Here is a 21,424-nt window from a genome sequence, read left to right on the forward strand (position 1 = left end):
GATCAGCAGGAACTGGTCAAATTTGAATCTGTATGTAGTTCTGTCTGTTCAACAGAAGCAAGCTTCTGTCGAATGGTCCTGCTGTAAAAATGTCATTTGATCAACGCATGCAGCCAATAGGTTGCAGTGGTGATCAGTTGATTATGACAACAGGCGAGTCCCACTGTCAGAATTTGTGGACCTCTTTACTGGCTTATCAGCAAATGAAAGTAAAGGAATAATAAACTTGGAAAAAAGAGAAAACGAATGAAGGCACCGCATCCAATTATTGGTAACCATTTTTTGCTTTTGGGTTCAGTGACACGTTAACCCTTGCAGTGTGGGGCCATTACAAGGATTCATATTTTATATTCCAGGAGTTGCGCGTTAAGTGGAAGGATCAGAATGTTAGCAGGAGACTAATGGATGTTTAGCTAGATGTTTAGTTTGTAACAGGTATGGTGTACATAGCTGGTGGTATAAGTGAAGGTATGGTGTGCAATGAAATGGTATGTAAAACTAATTGGTAATTTCAGGAAGTTGGAATATTTCTGGGTTTTAAATCCTTATTTTATTGCCTTTATAAAAAGAGCTAGATCCACCTTAAAGTTTTACTAAACCCAGGACCCTGCATTCACTATATCCGGTCTCCCACAATACACACAACATGGAAATATAATAGTTTTAGTAAATCTAACCTGCCAAATACCTTTTCTCAGCATTATATAGCAGTGTCTGGTTAAAGCTTGGAGGAGGAGTTTTCATTCTTGGCCCTTTTATACACAATGCAGAGGATTAACCCCTTAGGCTCAACAATGAGTATAACAAGCATGCTTCACTGCATATACAGACGGTTTTTACTGTTATGGGTTTAGTAACACTTTAACAGTGGTGTCTAAAGCAGAATTTAGAGAAAGCAAAGTAATCTCAATTGTGGGTATATTTGTGTGATTTTTTTTTGTGCAGCTGATTGCATTTTTCTGATAACCAATATCCCCCAGCGAGGTATACTTTGATCCATGTTTCCTCGTCAGAGCTCTTGTTCTGCTTCTCTTAACAGAGTGGATTTTGTTAGATCATGTGACCTCTCCAATCTGGCCCACATACTGACATGTAGATAGGGCTATGATGTCATCCACCCAGAAGCTCCAACACCAGAGCTTACCCAGGGTGGTATCCTAAAGTGGCAAGTGTGGATCATACTATACAGGGAGTACATTATGATGGAATGGGGCTATATTAGAAGGAACAAATGGCAGGTGATCGTGTTTGCTTAACACAAAAGCCAGTGCATTTGTTTGTGCAAAACCTAAGCTTTCAAGTGTGCCAAAATTAATTAGGTTGTGCACATGAGAAGAGACGTTTTTAATGCGTGTTTCAGTAAGATATTGTGCAGAATCTATTCAGTCTACAGTGCCTTGCGAAAGTATTCGGCCCCCTTGAACTTTTCAACCTTTTGTCACATTTCAGGCTTCAAACATAAAGATATAAAATTTTAATTTTTTTTGTGAAGAATCACCAACAAGTGGGACACAATTGTGAAGTGGAATGAAATCTATTGGATATTTTAAACTTTTTTAGCAAATAATAAAAACTGAAAAGTGGGGCGTGCAAAATTATTCGGCCCCTTTACTTTCAGTGCAGCAAACTCAATCCAGAAGTTCAGCGAGGATCTCTGAATGATCCAATGTTGTCCTAAATGACTGATGGTGATAAAGAGAATGCACCTGTGTGTAATCAAGTCTCTGTATAAATGCACCTGCTCTGTGATAGTCTCAGGGTTCTGTTGAAAGCGCAGAGAGCATCATGAAGACCAAGGAACACACCAGGCATGTCCGTAATACTGTTGTGGAGAAGTTTAAAGCCGGATTTGGATACAAAAAGATTTCCCAAGCTTTAAACATCCCAAGGAGCACTGTGCAAGCGATCATTTTGAAATGGAAGGAGTATCAGACCACTGCAAATCTACCAAGACCTGGCCGTCCCTCTAAACTTTCAGCTCAGACAAGGAGAAGACTGATCAGAGATGCAGCCAAGAGGCCCATGATCACTCTGGATGAACTGCAGAGAACTACAGCTGAGGTGGGAGAGTCTGTCCATAGGACAACAATCAGTCGTACACTGCACAAATCTGGCCTTTATGGAAGAGTGGCAAGAAGAAAGCCATTTCTCAAAGATATCCATAAAAAGTCTCGTCCAAAGTTTGCCACAAGCCACCTGGGAGACACACCAAACATGTGGAAGAAGGTGCTCTGGTCAGATGAAACCAAAATCGAACTTTTTGCCCACAATGCAAAACGATATGTTTGGCGTAAAAGCAACACAGCTCATCACCCTCAACACACCATCCCCACTGTCAAACATGGTGGTGGCAGCATCATGGTTTGGGCCTGCTTTTCTTCAGCAGGGACAGGGAAGATGGTTAAAATTGAGGGGAAGATGGATGCAGCCAAATACAGGACCATTCTGGATGAAAACCTGTTGGAGTCTGCAAAAGACCTGAAACTGGGACGGAGATTTATCTTCCAACAAGACAATGATCCCAAACATACCACAAAATCTACAAATGAATGGTTCACAAAAACGTATCCAGGTGTTAGAATGGCCAAGTCAAAGTCCAGACCTGAATCCAATCGAGAATCTGTGGAAAGAGCTGAAAACTGCTGTTCACAAACGCTCTCCATCCAACCTCACTGAGCTCGAGCTGTTTTGCAAGTTAGAATGGGCAAGAATTTCAGTCTCTCGATGTGCAAAACTGATAGAGACATACCCCAAGCGACTTGCAGCTGTAATCGCAGCAAAAGGTGCCTCTACAAAGTATTAACGCAAGGGGGCCGAATAATTTTGCACGCCCCACTTTTCATTTTTTTATTAGTTAAAAAAGTTTCAAAAATCCAATAGATTTCATTTCACTTCACAATTGTGTCCCACTTGTTGGTGATTCTTCACAAAAAATAAAAATTTTATATCTTTGTTTGAAGCCTGAAATGTGGCAAAAGGTTGAAAAGTTCAAGGGGGCCGAATACTTTCGCAAGGCACTGTATGTTGTAGCATAGCTCAGATTGTATTTCTAACAATAAATGTATTGTAAAAGTGTATGCTTTATGAGGTAAAACTGTTGGATTGTGTGTTCACCTTGGATGGACTTTCAAAGCCTCATCTATTAACATAATGGGTTAAGGTTATGGTCCTTAAAAAAAAAAAAAAAAAAAATGTAACCTATGAAATTTGTCTCATTTGCTAAAATAAGTTTGCAGGAAAAGTCCAGTTCCTCTAGCCTTGAAATATTTGGCTTCATATCATTTATAGTGCAGCCCTCATGCTTGGACAAGCGCTGGTACACTTACTAGACTTCATGTGAGATGCTTGCTTTGTTTATGCTCTACTACAGTTTTGGTAGGTTTTTTTTTGCCTCAAAGTATGTGATGTCACAGAGGAATAAAATGGCTTCCTTTCCTCCTTGTGACACGCTAGATCAAGCGTCGGCAACCCTTTTCCACTTAAGTGCGAATTCAATGTATGGAGTGCCGCATTCAGCCGCTAATAAATGAAGATAATCTGGACCCCTTTATATTACACAGCAACCCGGGTGACCAGTTTAGAGTTTCACAGAAGGTCTTGTGCTAGAATTATTGTTCTCTATTTAACGATTGCGGAGATACCTCACATGTGTTGTCTGAACACTGTTTACATTTACATATGTGTTCGCTTTTGCCCGTGAGCACAGAGGGATGGGGCACTTTACTTTTTTTTTTTTTTTTTCTTTTTTTTCCTTATTTATTTTTTCTTTTTTACAAAAAATTCTGATTACTTTTATTGCTGTCAGGATTGTAAACATCCCTTGTGCACAGTAATAGGCAGTGACGGGTACTCTTTATGGCGGGATCTGGGATCTATAAGACCCTAAATCTCTCCTTTTGCACTTCAAAGCATTCAAAACTCCAAGCTTGGCTGTTTTTGAATGCTGTGATTTTTTTTATTTGCCATTAAGCCTTCTGTAAAATGGAAGGGATGTCATGAGATCGCTTCCTGGTTTACTAGATCCGAGACCTGATCAAAGCCGATTCTGGCTTTGTTTGGGTCTTTGGGCAGCCGGTGGATTTGCCAGCTGGTTGCTCAGACCTTCTGTGGGACAGGAGAGCCCAGGGAAGGGGGAGATGTCCCCTCCCGTTGCTTGGAATAACAACCAACGGGCTTCTTAGCCGCATGGGTTGTTATCCCCAAAAAAGCCAAATGGGTTAAAATGGCCAGGTGTCGGGTGCAAGTGGATTTATCATGTGCACTGATGGGCCGGACATTTAGCTGCAGCAGGCCATAGGTTGTCGACCCCTGCCCTAGATCTTGAAGAACCTTATTCAAGACATTTCATTGGCCGAGTGATTAAGGGTCATTTTTGCTTGGTGTTTTAATCATGAACACCAGAAGTTGATGCTTGTAGTTTGTAACTCCTTAAAACCCTGCATACATTTTTAATTGTCCCCCAGCATTTATGATTGTGACTCCTGAGGAGCACCTTACATTGGGTTAAATAAATTACTGCTCTATGCCAGAGATACCTAACATACAGTTGATATAAAGTATTTTTTTCTTTTATCAGCCGTTATGGTTTAACGTAACTTTTTTTTTTTTTTCTGCAACTATGTCAGCAGCACTTGGTATGTAGGCAGGGTTTAAAACTACTTTAAACTTCACCTGTCCTGAGAGATCTGGTTAAGCTGCTACTGCGGACTTCTCCTTTTTGAGAATCCCTTATTTATAGGTTTTGAGTCACTAACACCCCTTTCACACCAGGGCGTTTTGCAGGCGCTATAGCGTAAGAAATGGCACCTGCAATCCGCCCTAAAAAAGCTGCCCCATTATGTGTAGTGTGAAAGCCCCGAGGGCTTTCACACTACAGCGGTGCACTGGCAGGACGTCAGAAAAAAGTCCTGCCAGCAGCTTCTTTGGAGCGGTGTGTTTACCGCTCCTCCACCGCTGCTCCCCATTGAAATCAATGGGGCAGCGCTGTATCACCACCGGCAAAATGCTGCTATTGCGGCGTATTGCCGGAGGTTTTAACCCTTTCGTGGCCACTAGCGGGGGGTAATAGCGGCCGAAATGCGTCGCAAATCCAAATTTTACCGGCCAACGCAATGGGCGGTGTGGTGTGAAAGGGGTCTTACTTAGAATGTCTAGAGATAAAAAATGAGACTTAAAAAGTGTACATGTTACAGGTGTATGACTCAAAGGACTGGCAGGCAGACAACTGGCATATTCAAAAAGCCAGCCTCAACAACTCGTAACAGATGTTCTTAAAATGGTTAACCCACTTATACCACTTTGCATAATCCTGCTGGTTCCCTAATGACGGCTGCTTGTGTGTCTTTTATTAAAGACTCCTTTACCGAGTTTCAGAGCGGCTTCTTGCAATCATGTGACCGGTCGTGTCTCCTCTGCTCAGCTGACAGATGCAGTGTGAGTGGCTGAGGTTTCCCCACTGAAATCAGCCGAGACAAGAGGAGGAAAGAGAAGGGGAGCTGCTCTGAAACCCAGTTAATTTTTAATAAAGAACAGACAGGAGCAGTGGTCTTGGGGAACCAGCAGGATTATATAAACTTTAAACTGTTATGAGAGCATGAGGAGTTGCGGGGTGGGCACTGACAGAGGGGAGCACACAAGTGCACAAAGGAGGACAGGAGTGCTGCGGCTGACAGAGGCACATAAAATGATCATGGCGTCAGGCTCAGCAGCCATGATACACTGTGGTTAGTTTACAAAAGGGTGGGCAGAAACTGGCAGGATATTACAGGTGATACGGGGGCCAAACAAAACAGCACAAGAACTGTACTGTATAACATGCTTTAAAGAAGCAGGATCCAATTTTATTTTTTGTGTTAAACGCTTTAAGGAGAGTTTCACCTCTGGTGATGTATTCGGAAAGTGTGCTGCATATATAGGGATACCATGTTTATTATAACACAGACTGCCCATGTGACTAGCAGGCAAATCCTCCTGCCTAGCACTCATTTTTGCTGAGCTTTTAGCTGCAGAAAGGAAGTAATCTGCAATAGCTTGGTAAAATCTTGTCCATTAGTATATTATTGTAGTTTAAATTTAAATGCATGTGACTGCTTTTATTTTTGATTTTGATATTGTATCTTTTAAAGTATTTTCTATTTTACTAATGGCAAACAAAACTGGAACACAAGGTGGTTCTGTGTATTTTGTATTGGTAACATAGTATAGTATTAAAATGTGTATATTTAGTTTTATTGTAATATATATTTTAGAAGTCCTGAAAAGTTGGAAGACCGAACAAACTGTATGCATTATATGTGCCATTCAGTAATTCATTTTTTTGAACAATAAACAAGTTACTCATTTACATTATTGCCACTTTTTGTGTCCATGATATAGAATTGTAGAAACTGATAATTCCTGTTAGAAAATGATATTGATAAAATTAAAAAATTTGTGGTAGAGAGATGAGGTGCCAAAATTCACAAATTTATTGAATCGCAAACTAGGTTTGTCTGAACTTATGCATATCCAGTATTCATTAATTTGTTCACCTTTGTATCCAAGGCCCCATTCACACTTAAGCGTAGCGTTTTTTTTTTGTTTTTTTTTTCCCCAGCGTTTTGTCGTGCATATTTCTGCGTTTGCATACAGCGTTTTCTGGTGTTTTTGAGCTTTGCCGTTTGTTATTCGCCAATAGGAAAAATGATCATCTGTTTCATTATTTGTTATGTTTTTAGATTGTCATCTGCTTCCTGCTCCCTGCTCGAAAAAACGCCCAAATCTACCCGATTCGAGCGACAAAAAAGGGTCCAGAACTTGTTTGAGCTTCAGGCTACTTGTAGTGGATATGTGAACCATCTCCATAGAGAATTAATTTTTTATTTTTTTTCCCCCCTCAAGCGTTTAGTAGCTTCAAGCTACAAAACACTCAGGTGTGAATGGGGCCTAAAACTCATCTGGCCTCATACATGAGGTTGATATTTATTAGATTTTTTTCTTTAGCGCAATTGGGTGTGGCTGAATCATCAGCTTTTTTTTTTTACTGAGATTTTTGCCTTAACCACTTGCCAACCAGACAATTTCTCTCCTACAAATGTATTTATTTTTTTGCTAGAAAATGACATAGAACCTCCAAACATTTTATATTTTATTTAGCAGAGACTAGAGAATACAGTCTCATTGCAACTTTTTTTCTCGCAACAGTATTTGCGCAGCTCGTGTAATGGTGCCAAACTTCGGTACTTAAAAATTCCTATAGGCAACACTTTACATTTTTTTTTCTGGTTACATGTTTTGGGTTACAAAGGAGGTCCAGGGCTATAATTATTGCTCTTGCGCTAACATTTGCGGCGACACCTCACGTGTGGTTTTAACACTGTTTTCATATGTGGGTGGTACTTGCGTATGCGTTCGCTTCTGCGTGCGGGGACAAGGGTACTTAAAGTTAATTTTTTTTTTTTTTTTTTAACTAAAAATTCTTAGTTTGATAATTTAAAAAAATCACTTTTATTCCTATTACAAGGAATGTTAATATCCCTTGTAAGAGGAATATGGCATGATCAGTCCTCTTTACAGTGAGATATGGGGTCTGTGAGACCCCACATCTCACCTCCTAGGCTGGGACAGCTGAAATAAATCTTGGCTTCCCAGCTTAGGTGGCTCTGTTTGAATGCAGAGGCCAGGTGCGACGTCATAACTTCGTGCCCGGCCTTCAACAATCATAGAGACTCCAGCGACCATCTGGTCCACCAGAAATCTCTATTGTAAACATCCAGGCCGATGGATCCGTTCTCCGACTCACTGATCGCATCGGTGAGTCGGTAGAAGTGGCACAGGGGGCGGGGAGTCCGCTCTCATTGCTCATAAGAACGATCAAGCGCCTGACCAGCCACTATGATCATTCTTATGGTGTAGGGCAGTGATGGTGAACCTTGGCGCCCCAGATGTTTGGGAACTACATTTCCCATGATGCTCATGCACTCTGCAGGTTAGTTGAGCATCATGGGAAATGTAGTTCCAAAACATCTGGGGTGCCGAGGTTCGCCATCACTGGTGTAGGGAATCGCAGATTGAAAAAAGACGATGTCTGTAGCTGCAGGCATCATTCAGATATACCCGCACAAATTCAGGGATGTCATATGACGGCCGGTGGTGGGTAAGTGATTAATCGTGCAAGACTTTGTCCCAAATCCCTCAATTTTGCAAATTCTGATCACAGAAACTACAAGCACCCTCGCCTGCCGATTCTGTCTTATTTGGCCACAGAGACTGACTCTTTACACCTTAATTTTGCCACTTTTAGATTTGATTACCCCTGAAGAGTTGCAGTCTACTACTATGACTGTTACAAATATAAAGGAGGATGTTTTGAGTCTTACTAATGCAGTGCACACCACTTAAAATGGGGGATTAGCCTGTTGCGTCTACTAGTGCTGTTTTCCAATCTTGGGTGGTTTAAAACTCCCATGGCCACAGACTTTGCCTTTTTTCTCCTGCTTTTCTATTTCCCTCTGTGAGAATTGGAAGCACCCTGATAAGTTGATTATGCCCCCTCAAGTACTTTTTAGCCTTCTATCTGTTTAACCACTTGCAGAACGCTGCACACTGATGCACGTCAGCAGAATGGCACAGGTGCGCAAATGGGGGTACCCGTATGTCCCTCGCTCCCACGGGCAGCGCACTCCCCCCCCATGTGCCTGTGGTGAGCAGATTCGTTTCAGAACCGAACAGTCCTCAGGTCCAGGCCAATGATTTCTGGCCTGGACCTGCTGATCGGTTCTGATCAAAATGCTTCCCTTGCCTGTAAGTAAACACAGGCAGGGGAAGTTATGTCATCTCCCTCTCTGGAAATATTTTCCGTTCCAGAGAGGACGTCTACAACACTACACTGACACCAGTACATGTAGGTACACTTGTCACACCCCCCCCCCCCCCATTAACCTCTTCACGCCCTGTCAGTGTCACCAATTGCAATTGTCAGATTTTTCACTGATCACTGCATAGGTGTCATTTGTGACTAAGTGTTAGGGCAATTAGTAGGCCAAGGTAGGTCTAGGATACCCATAATAAAGGTTTAACCCCTTGACCACCCCCCAGTTAACCCTTTCACCAGTATCACTAATCTTTCTTTTCATGCATCAGTGGACACTGAGCCATAGTTACTATGTGGGTCATAGGCTACCTTCATGTGATGGACACTGGCACGCCGTAAATTAAAAAGTGCACTCCCTTTAGAACTTCTCCCACTGGTGGGAGCACCTCAGTCTCGAGTAAAGATGTGCTGTGATGACCTCCACTGGAGCAATCCTTGCTGGGGCTGGCTATGCAGACGGATCCATTCAGAGTGTCTAATCTTGGCCGTATTGAATGGTACATGGGCCTCGTATCCGAAGAAATTAGGTTTTTGCCTGTGAATGCTCTCCTTTGGGAAGCTGGACCCTGGGATGCAGTACTTTTTGGTATTAAGGCCATAAAGTTTTTACTGCCAGGGTGCTATTGCAGGCCCAGGATTGTGGGTTTTCCTTTTTGGTTCCCCTGCTCCTGAATGTTTAACGGCGCCCACCGTGAAGGGTGAAGATTGGGTCTGTTGGTTTACCATAGAAAACCCTGCGGCGGTAAGGTAAGTGGAGTTTTTCTGAAGAAATTAAAAAAATTCTTCTTATAAAATGTCTCGTTTAAATTTTAGTAAATGCTGTCATGCCTGTGTGTCGCCACTGGGGGCTGTATTGAGTACTCACGTCTCATGCTTCTCAGCCACGTTGTGTTTTGAGGCAGATGCTTCTTCCTCTGGCCGAGCAACAGACCTCTGGTAAGTCTGGGGCGGTTCTCTCCTCACAGACGCCCCCCATGTCCAATTTTCTTCCCCTCTTCTTGGAAAGGAAGCTTTTTTTTTTTTGTTTAAAAAAAATAAAATTAAAAAAGTGCCACCTTCACACCACTCACGTCCTACAGGCCCCCCCCCCGCCATTTTTTCCTTCCTCCCAGGGATCCCACAGGATTGAGCACCCCCGCCACTCACGTGGGGAAAGGCTCTTTTTTGAAAGAAAGGGAGGGCCGTAGGGGATGCGGTGGGGGCAGGTTTAATGTGGCAATGGCGTCCAGCCTGGGAAGGGTTGTTCTTAGGAACCTCCATGTGTATTTTGAAAACTATGGAGGGACACAAGAGCAAAGTGGCATTTAAGATTTGGTGAAGCAGGTTTTTCCCTTTCGTCCTCCCCTGAGGAGGAGTGACTGGTTAGAATGGGCATCAGGGGCATGACATTTTTATAATTGTTTTCAACACTGCAGTCCCTGTGTATTTTTCCAAGAGTTCTTGAGAAGACAAATCCCCTCAGGGGACTGTGGATGACTCCCCTTCTGAGGTGTAAATGTAGGCGAACCAGCTGGTTTCAGTATCTAGCTGAATGGTCCACTTCCACATTTATGCTCCCTTAACTAAGTTTGGGCTCATTAAAGCCTCCTCTGACTGTGCATGCTTTTTCCTGTCCATTTATTATCGGAAAAGCCTTTTTTGTATTGGTGAAGATCTCCCAGATAAACGTTTTCCTCCCAAGAAAGTTTTTACACTTTATCCTATGGTGGAGGGAATTTACGAAGTATGGTATACTAGCAATTAACACAGTATATCCTCTGTGAATAAGAGCTGTTATCGGCAGACAATACTCTAATGCTTAGGCATCCAACGAATAAAGTTGGCATTCCTGTTAAAAAAACAAACAAAAAAAACCCCACTTTTTTCTCTGGCAGATTAAGCAGCCCGCCTTTGACAGTAATTGCTTAATCGTGAGGCCAGTTTAACAGATGTTCTAGGTGTCCTGCTCAGCAGGCCCAGAATTCTGGTAGCTATATGCTTGCAATAATTGCTTGTGAGTTCCTTTTTGTAGAACTTCCACAAGGTCCTCATGCAGTTGCTGGTTTATAAACTAGCCAAACGCACAACTGCTGAGATGCCTACGGCGATTTGTACCTGTATAACACCACCTGGCAATGCCAGGTGCTATACACGGTTCTGTGCACATTGTTGCTAAACACAAACAGCTAAACACGTGAGTGCAGGAATGCATATCAGCGAAGGATAAACTTCCTTTCACCATGCAGTAACTCCTGGCTAGTCTTCCTTTTGCGGTGCAACAGCTATTTGAGGATGTTTGGATAATTTTTCCAAAGAAGTTTTTTTTTTTTTTTAAAAAGCTCCTTAATGCACCAGGTGCATCAGCCTCCAGGCGGTCACGCTAGCTCAATAGGGAGAATTCTTCTGCAGTTCTCATAGATCTGACAGGAAGACGAATGGCACACTTCCTCAATAGCTCCCATCTGGAGTTCCAAGAGTTCCCGCTTACTCGTTTTTTTTTTTCTCAGATCAAACGTTCCTAAGGATCCAGAGAAAAAAGTCTTTCTCTCCGCATGGAATTTATCTGATCAGTAGTCTCCTTCCTACTAGGGTGAGAACTTCAGGCATCTGTTGACGTTTAGGATGCTTATCTCCATGTGCCAATCTTCCCTGCTCACCTGAAATTTCTATGATTCGAGGTAGAAAATCTTAATTTCCAGTTTGTAGCTCTACCTTTTCAGGCTAGCTTCTGCACCTCCAGTGTGTATAAAAAATCCTGGCCCCTCCTTTAGCCAGGTTAGGTAGGCTAGTATCATTATACTTTGAGCCCTTAGACGATCTACTCTTCATAGGTCAATCGGTAGCCTGTTTTACCCCAGGATATAATCGGTTCATTAAGGAACTGATTTGATGAGTTAAAACAAGGAAGAATCCTTCTAATTATCTTTGTATATGCTTATCAGGAAATATGGTGGCTTCCTAAAGGCCGTTCCTTATGTGCAGTTCCATTCAAGACTGCTGCAAAACAGTATCATGTAAACTTGGAACAAGAAGATCCAAACTCTTGACTTCCCGTTGCGTTTATCCGCCAAAGTGCATCAGCGCCTCATTTGATGGTCCATATCCAAAAATCTTCTAAAAGGAAGATCCTTTCTACCAGTTACCTGAAAAGTGGTAATGGATGCCAGCCCTTGAGGCTGGGGAGCAGTCCTGGAAGACGTGTCTGTCCAAGGGAGATGGTCCAGATCAGAGCTGACCTTGCCCATTAATATTCTAGAGATTTGGGCAGTACAGTTGGCCCTGGATCTCATCTGATCTCAGAGGCTAAGCAGGGTTGGGCCTGGTTAGTACCTGGATGGGAGACTGCCTGGGAATACCATGTGCTGTAGGCTCAATCTGTAAATTACACAGCGGTGGCTTATATCTATCACCAAGCAGGCACGAGAAGTTGTGCGGCCCAGAAAGAGGTGATTTGTGTTTTCTGCTTAAGACAGAAAAAAAATTATAATTTCATTCCAGGAATGGAGAATTGGCTGGTGGACTACTTGAGTCGTCAATTATTTATTTCCAGGAGAATGGTTCCTTCACCCCAGCATTATTCTGTCAATATGCCACGGATGGGGAGTTCCGGACGGCGGGCCTCTGGGATCAACAACTTTTTGTCAAGGACAAGGGATCCGTTGGCATACAGAACAGATGCTTTATTTCCATGGTATGCCTTCCCTCCTGCTCTGCGTCTTCGCGGGAGCAAGCAAGAAGGGAAGGGGGTGATTCTTGTGGCCCAGCATGGCCAAGGAGATCTTGGTTTGCCGAGATCATAAAGATGGTGGTAGGGGACACTTGGTCCCTACCACTGTGGTCAGACCTTCTTTCGCAAGGTCCGGTGTTCCATCCTTCCTTACAAACGCTAAATTTAAACGGGTTGGCTATCGAGACCCACAGTCTAAAATAAGACCTTGGGCTGTCAGCTTCAGTAGTTTCTACTTTGGTTATGCTAGGAAGGCGGCCTCCAGTGTCGCATACTAATGAGTCTGGAAGGAATATGTCTCCTGGTGTGTATCCAGGGGTTGGCACCCCAGGAATTATGTCATGTCATAGGTAGGATCTTTGAATTCCTACAGTTGGGATTAGAAATAAAGCTGGCCCTGAGCACTATCGGGCCAGGCATCGACCTTATCAGTGTTTTTTTTTTGTCCCCCCAACAACCACTTGCTTCTCACTCTCTGGTTTGTAACTTATTCGGGGGGTAACGTGAATTAATACTCCTTCAGGTCACCCCTGAATCCTTGGGACTTAAGATTAGTCCTGTCGGCTTTACAAAAACAGCCTTTTTTGAACCAATACAGGATTTTTCCCTTGGTCCTCTTAACGAATATTTTCCTGGTTGCCATATCTTCTGCAAGAGTATTGGGGTTGGCTGTTGTTTCTTGTAAAGAGTCATATTGGATTATTCTTCAGGATAAGGTTGTATTGTGGCCTCATCCTAATTTCCTTCAGAAGGTACTGTCAGGTTTTTTCATTTAAACCAGGATATTGTTCTGCCTTAATTTTTTTCAGAACTTCATTCTCTGAAAGAAAGGTCACTATATTCTCTTGATGTGGTGAGAGCGGTCAAGGTGCATTTAACCACTTGCCGACCGCCGCACGACGATGTACGTTGACAGAATGGCACGGGCAAGCATATGGGCGTACCTGTACGTCCCTGCCTTCCCGCGGGTGGGGGGCCCGATCGGGCCCCCCCCCCCCCCGGTGCCTGCGGCGGTCGGTATTCGTTCGGGAGCGATCCGGGATGAGGGGGCGGCCATTCATTCATGGCCACCCCCTCGCGATCGCTCCCGACGAATGGAAATCCTTTGTGACATCACTTCCTCTCCTGTAATGTAAACACAGGAGAGGAAGTGATGTAATCTCTCCTCCGTGTCGTTATTTTTCGTTCCGACACCGAGGAGAGAGGATCGGTGAGTTGCACCAACACGACACTTCACAGTAGAACATGCCAGGCACACTCACACCCCCCCTTTACCCCCCGATCACCCCCCCAATTACCCCTGCCCCCCCAGTCACAGTGACACCAATGCATTATTTTTTATTTTTTTTTGCATTGGTGTCATTTGTGACTGTAATAACTGTTAGGGCAGTTAGGGTTAGCCCCCTTTAGTTCTAATGTACCCCCCCTAACCCCCCCCCCAATAAAGGTTTAACCCCGTGATCACCCCCCCGTCGCCAGTGTCACTAAGGCTGGGTTCACATTGCAGCGATGTGATTCGCACTGCAGTGCAAATCACATCCGATCTCTGCGATTCGAGTTCAGCCATTCGCCGCACCCGCCGCAAATTCGCACGGGACCCTTTTTTTGGTCCGCAGCAGAATCGGATCGCATGGGTGTTCACACCATGCGATCCGAGTTTGCAGATCGCACTGCGATATGCGAACTGATCTGGGGGTGTCATTAACATTTCACTGACACTCCCAGCAGTTCGCATAGGGCAGTGTGAACTGCCGCCGGGAGGCATGTGATGCGGGAACCCGCCGCGGATTTGTGACGTTCCCGCATCGCTCCAGTGTGAACCCAGCCTAATAAGCGATCGTTTTTCTGATCGCTGTATTAGTGTCACAGGTGACGCTAGTTAGGCAGGTAGGTATTTAGGTTCGCCGCAGCTTTTTATAGCGCCAGGGACCCCCATATACTACTGCATAAAGCCCCCTGATTGCCCCCTAGTTAACCCTTTCACCAGTGATCACCATATAACTGTTACAGGTGACGCTGGTTGGTTAGTTATTTTTTTTATAGTTTCAGGGCACCCGCCATTTATTACCTAGTCTCACTAGTGTACCCCTAAATTTAGGGGTGTCTACTTTCCAAAATGGGGTCATTTGGGGGGGGGTTTGTGCCATCTTGGCATTTTATGGCCTTCAAAACTGTAACGCCCTTAGAAAGCCTGAAGGCAGTGCTTGGTTTTCGGGGCCCCGTACGCGGCTAGGCTCCCAAAAAGTCCCACATATGTGGTATCCCCGTACTCAGGAGAAGCAGCAGAATTTATTTTGGGGTGTCATTTCACATATGCCCATGGCATGCGTGAGCAATATATCATTTACTGACAACTTTGTGAAAAAAAAAAAAAAAAAGTTTGTAATTTTCCCGCAACTTGTGGCAAAATATAAAATATTCCATGGACTCAACATGCCTCTCAGCAAATAGCTTGGGGTGTCTACTTTCTAAAATGGGGTCATTTGTGGGGGTTTTGTGCCATCTTGGCATTTTATGGCCTTCAGAACTGTAATAGGTAGTGAGGAGTGAAGTCAAATATTTACGCCCTTAGAAAACCTGAAGGCGGTTCTTGGCTTTCGGGGCCCCGTACGCGGCTAGGCTCCCAAAAAATCCCACACATGTGGTATCCCCGTACTCAGGAGAAGCAGCAGAATTTATTTTGGGGTGTCATTTCACATATGCCCATGGCATGCGTGAGCAATATATCATTTAGTGACAACTTTGTGAAAAAAAAATTTAAAAAAATTCAAGTTTGTAATTTTCCCGCAACTTGTGGCAAAATATAAAATATTCCATGGACTCAACATGCCTCTCAGCAAATAGCTTGGGGTGTCTACTTTCTAAAATGGGGTCATTTGTGGGGATTTTGTGCCATCTTGGCATTTTATGGCCTTCAAAACTGTAACGCCCTTAGAAAGCCTGAAGGCGGTGCTTGGTTTTCGGGGCCCCGTACGCGGCTAGGCTCCCAAAAAGTCCCACATATGTGGTATCCCCGTACTCAGGAGAAGCAGCAGAATTTATTTTGGGGTGTCATTTCACATATGCCCATAGCATGTGTGAGCAATATATCATTTAGTGACAACTTTGTGTAAAAAAAATAAAAATAAAAAATTTTTTTTGTCATTATTCAATCGCTTGAGGCAAAAAAATAAAATATTCAATAGGCTCAACATGCCACTTGTCAATTTCCTTAGGGGGTCTACTTTCCAAAATGGGGTCATTTGGGGGGGTTTTGTACTGCCCTGCCATTTTAGCACCTCAAGAAATGAGATAGGCAGGCGTAAACTAAAAGCTGCGTAAATTCCAGAAAACGCACCTTAGTTTGTAGATGTGACAACTTTTGCGCAAACCAATAAATATACAGTTATTGACTTTTTTTTTTACCAAAGACTGAATACATTTTGGCCTAAATGTATGACTAAAATTGAGTTTATTGGATTTTTTTAATAACAAGTAGAAAATATAATTTTTTTTCAAAATTTGCGGTCTTTTTACGTTTATTTCGCAAAAAATAAAAATCGCAGAGTCAGTCAAATACCTTTAAAAGAAAGCTCTATTTGTGGGAAGAAAAGGACGCAAATTTCGTTTGGGTACAACATTGCATGACCGCGCAGTTACCAGTTAAAGCAGCGCAGTGCCAAAGTGTAAAAAGACCTCTGGTCATTTACCAGCAAAATGGTCCGGTCTGAAAGTGGTTAAGGGTGACCGGTTGGATGCATAAAAACAGATGTATTTATTTATTTTTTTGTGTTGCCTGATGGTCCTAAAAGAGGACAGGCAGCATCGGAATCTACGATTCCTTGGTGGATTCATCAAGTGATTGTTCAAGCTTTTGGCTTAAAAGAAGAGAATCCCTTGAATCCCAAGTTCTTCTAGGGCAATGCATCACCAAGCCTCCATGGCTCAGATCTGCAAGGCCGCAACTTGGTCTTCAATACATACATTTACCAGATTCTATCAAGCAGATGTTAAAGATTGAGGATCTTGGTGCCCTACTATTGTTGTTGTCTCCCCTCCCTTCAGTTGGCATTGCTATGAGACATTCCACATAGTAACTACTATGGCTCTGTGTCCTGATGTATGAAAAGAAAACAGGATTATTAAAAACAGCTTACCTGTAAAATCCTTTTCTTTGAAGTACATCAGGGGACACAGAGCTCCCTCCCTTCTTGGTATACACGTATATTGCTTTTTTACAAAACTGAGGGGCTCCCACCAGTGGGAGGGGTATATAGGAAGTGCACTTTTTAATTTATGGCCTGCCAGTGTCCATCACCTGAAGGTGGTCTATAACCCACATAGTAACTACTATGGGTCTGTGTCCCCTGATATACTTCAAAGAAAAGGATTTTACAGGTATGCTGTTTTTAAAAATTCTGTTTTTTCTGATTGCTGTATCACTGTCACTTACAAAAACACAACACATATAACTACAGCATTTGCAGAGTCTGGCCTGATCCCTGCGAACACTAAAGCCCTATACACTATCAGATTTTCTTTTTTTTTTTTTTGTCTTCAGATTTACCAAAACCATGTAGTGAAATTGAAACTCCTAAGGTTTGACCTCATATATGGTTTTGGTAAATCTGAAGACAAAAATCAGCAGAAAATCTGATAGTGTGTATGGGGCTTTACAATTTTTATTTTGTCTTGTCTTTTAGTAGTGATGGAAGCAGGCTCTGTCAGGTACTTGTTTTGCCTGTGAATCTTACTAGTTGTACCAGTAAAGTTAGAGGCCACAATGTCCAATCGAAGGTACACTAGTGAAGAAGCCTACACGTTTCTGAGCATGAGAGTGAAGAGGAAGTCGCCAGTCTGTCAGATTCAAGCTCAATATTCGAACCTGACAAACGGCGTAGTGGTCCCTGCCAAAGTCAGGTGCTCCCAACGCTGTTCTTCTGTTGTTGAGGTGCAAGAACCACAGGGCTCTTGTATGGAGCAGAGAGCCAGTACTAGTGCCACTCATCCTTCTGGTGAACTTGTAAGGCATCAGCAGTCTAGTACACCCTGGTCGTAGTCAAACCAACACTGCAGTATCACGTGGTGATGTGGCAAGCCCCATAAGTGCAGTTCAAGTTGTTGCCGGCACAAGTAGAATCCCGCAGCCACTAAGAAGACAAAAACAAGCTTGTCAAGCCCATAGTGCCCTTTCTGCTGCATTTGGGAGCCCATCACTTCTGCAGCACCTGTACTTCTGCCATTCACTGGCCAGCCTGGAATTCAGGTGGAAACAGTTGATTTTACATCACTTGATTTTTATTCACTGTTTTTCACAGATCTGTGTACCAAAGCAATTTTTATGCTGGTCAAATCATCACCGCTAATTTGACTGTTGCCAGAGATTGGAAACCTATTACGGTTTCTGAATTTAAGACCTTCCTGGGCCTATCCCTCCTCATGGGCATAACTAAAAAGTTGTGGTCATATTGGTCCACTGACCCAATTCATCATATGCCTGTGTTCTCTACCTCCATGGCCAGGACTAGATATGAGCAGATCTTGCAGTTCATCCATTTTAATGATAATGAACTCTGTCGCCCTTGGGATGACTCTGAATAAGATTGGCTCTACAAAATTCGGCCCCTCGTAAATCACTTCAACCAACAGTTTGCAGCCTTGTTTACTCCCAATCAAGTTGTCTGCGTTGAGTCCCTGATTAAGTTTTCTGGCCGCTTGTCTATCAAACAGTATCTTCCCAGCAAGTGTGCCAGATATGGGGTCAAGATGTATAAGCTCTGTGACAGGGCCACAGGCTATACATATAGTTTTTTTTATGGTTTATAGTCACGTGGAGCCGGAGAAATGCCCAGACTACATAGGGAGCACTGGTAAGATTGTGTGGGACTTGGTGTCACCCTTATTCGGAAAGGGGTACCACTTGTACGTGGACAATTATTACATGGGCGTGCCATTTCTAGTCACTAGTTTGATCATGCTTTGGTGCTGTACAAAGCATCAGGATGAACTGGATCCTTCCTTAAATTTCAGGAAGAGATCGTCACAGCCCTTCTGTTTCCAGACGGTGCTGTGCCCCACCTTCTCAATGCAAATGCAGTAAGCTGGCTGCATGAGGCACTTTCCGTATGTCCTCCCTGGTATCCCTACCCAACGATCACCCCAAAGAAAATGTGTAGGCAACACGGATATAGGTGTGACACAAGCTATTATTGTCCCTGTCCTGATCTTTGCATTGGTGAATGTTTTGAACGCTACCACACACTAGTGGAGTTTTAAAGTAGGGTACAGCACTGCACAGACTAGGACACGCTTTCACAGGGTCTCCAAAGATGCCATCGCATTTTGAGACCCGAACCTGGAACTGAACCGTTAGTTACATGTAAAAAAAAAAAAAAAAAAAAAAAGCCAATAGTTGTTTTATTGCTCTCTCTCTCTCTCTCTCTCTCTCTCTATTGTTCTGCTCTTAACATATACTTGCCTACACTGTGCAGCTCGTTGTGCACAGAGTGGCCTCAACCCTCGTCTTCTGGGGTCCTGCAGCGGCTCTCAGGAGTCCTCCCCACATCAGATAACCCCCTAGGAGAAGCGCTGTCCTGGGGGGGGTTACTTTATGGATGCACTCCCGAATCCAGCATTTGCACCCCCCCCGCTTCATTGGATTTGATTGACAACAATCTATCCAAGGGCCGGGCCCCCATGGAGAGAAGGAGAGCATGTCTCTGCCGACAAATACGGTGCTCAGGTAAGTAAAACGGGAGGGGGGGGGGGCATAGCAGTAGTAAACCTCCTCTGTAAATCTAAAGTTGTAACAGCTTTTAAAAATGTATGTAGTTTGTTGCCGCTGCGCAGTTCTGCACAGTTTTAAAGCATGGCATGTTTGGTATCCATGTACTTGGCTTAAGATCATCTTTTATATTATAACCAAAATTTGGGCAATATGGTCTGTTTTAGTGCATTCAAGTTCAAAGAAGTGCTTTTCTCTTACGTTCACCGACTGACACAGCTCCTCTTGTAGACCCCTTTGACACTGGGGGCGTTTTTTCAGGCGTTTTAGCTTTAAAAAAAAGCGCCTGAAAGAAGCCTCATCTGCAATCCCAATGTGAAAGCCTGAGTGCTTTCCCATTGAGATCCCTTTCACACGGGCTTTTTCAGGCGCTTTAGCTTAAAAAAAGCGCCTGTAAAGCACCTGAAAGAAACCACAAATGCAATCCCAATGTGAAAGCCCGAGTGCTTTCACACTGAGGCGCTGTGCTGGCAGGGCATCAAAAAAAGTCCTGCAAGCAGCTTCTTTGCATCGCTTTTAGAGGGGTGTATTATACACCGCTCCTAAAGCGCCCCTTCCTATTGAAATCAATGGGAAGTGCCTGCAAAACGCCTGAAAAGCGCCTGCAACGCACTTTTTGCATCGGTGCTTTGTGGGCACTTTTAACCCTATATTTGGCCACTAGCAGAGGTTAAAAGCGCCCCACTAGCGCTCGAAAAAAGGCTGGAAAAGCGCCGCTAGTTTAAGCGGTGCTTTACAAGTGTTTTTCGGATGCTGGCAGTGTGAAATTGCTCTTAAAGCACTTGGGCTTTCATATTAGGATTGCAGATGAGGCTTTCAAGCGCTTTACAGGCCCTTTTTTTTTAATGCTAAAGCGCCTGAAAAACGCCCCAGTGTGAAAGGCGTCTTAGACCATTGGGTTGTTACGCCACCTTCAGGAGAGGACTAGGCATAACATGTTAACATGTAATAATAAAACTAGAACTTTCTAGTTGCGCCTAAGGGGCAGTCTCTTAGGCTGCGTACACACGGGCGGACTGTCTGCCCAACTAGGTTCGTCAAACAGTTTGACAAACAGTCCGTTCAAAATTAGCATGAACGGACTTGACCACACACGACGAACGAACAGTCCGCTGAAAACTTGCGCGATGACGTGAACAGCACGTACGACGGGACGAGAAATTCGGCGTCCGATACACTGCAATGCAACCTTCGCCGTGTAAATTCTTTCTGAGCATGCGCGAGACTTAGTTTGCCGAACAAGCCTACACACGAGCGGACTGTCCACTCAAACCAAGTTTCAGCGGACAGTCTTACGGAAATTCCGAAAAACTTTGTTCGTCAGACTGTCCGCTGAAACTGTCCGCTGAAACTGTCCGCTGAAGCCCACACACGAGCGGACTGTCCGCTGAAACACTGTTCAGCGGACAAAGTTGGACGAACAGTCCGCCCGTGTGTACGCGGCCTTAGGTAACAACCCCACAGCCTGCATTGCAGCTTCAGTTTTTTTTCCGCAGAAGCTTTGGTTTTTGCGCAAGATTAAAGATCCTGTTATCTGCTATCAACAGCCGCCTGGGTGACAGGCTGGATACTCCTATCCTTGTAGTCTCCCCAGCCTGGTCAGCAAACGTGTTCAGACCAGAGCTCCATGCTGGGTCGGCCACGACATGCCCTAGCTCATGGGGCGGTCGGTGAGTGTAAATGCTCCGGGGCACACATATGACTGGTCTACTGATGTCTGCGTCAGTGTGCCGGGCCAGCAGCCACCCCGTACTGATCAGAGAATTTGGTCTGTGATGATGTCTCCCAGCACTTCAGGACTGGTAAGTACAGCTCTCCTTGCCTCGGTGGGGCTGAGCAGCTGGGCATGCCCTGGGAGGTCGATTCGGGGGTCCCCCACCTCCCTCTCTTCTCTCCCTGTCCCTAACTTCCCTGTGGGCGTTGCTGCATGGGCTGCTGAGCGGCGTATGTGCCATACAGGGGCTCTTCTGGGGGGCACTTACCTGGGGAGGGGGCTGTGCTGGCTGGCTGGTTGTGCCCTGGATGTGTGTAGGTCTTTCCCTGGAGGTGTCTGGAGGCTGTGTCTGTTGATCGCTGTAGCGCTGTTTCACCCCAATTCTCTGCC

Source organism: Lithobates pipiens, unplaced genomic scaffold (genome assembly GCF_037356315.1).
Source record: "Lithobates pipiens isolate NorthernLeopardFrog02 unplaced genomic scaffold, aLitPip1_a1.2 Scaffold_19, whole genome shotgun sequence".
NCBI classification, from domain to species: domain Eukaryota; kingdom Metazoa; phylum Chordata; class Amphibia; order Anura; family Ranidae; genus Lithobates; species Lithobates pipiens.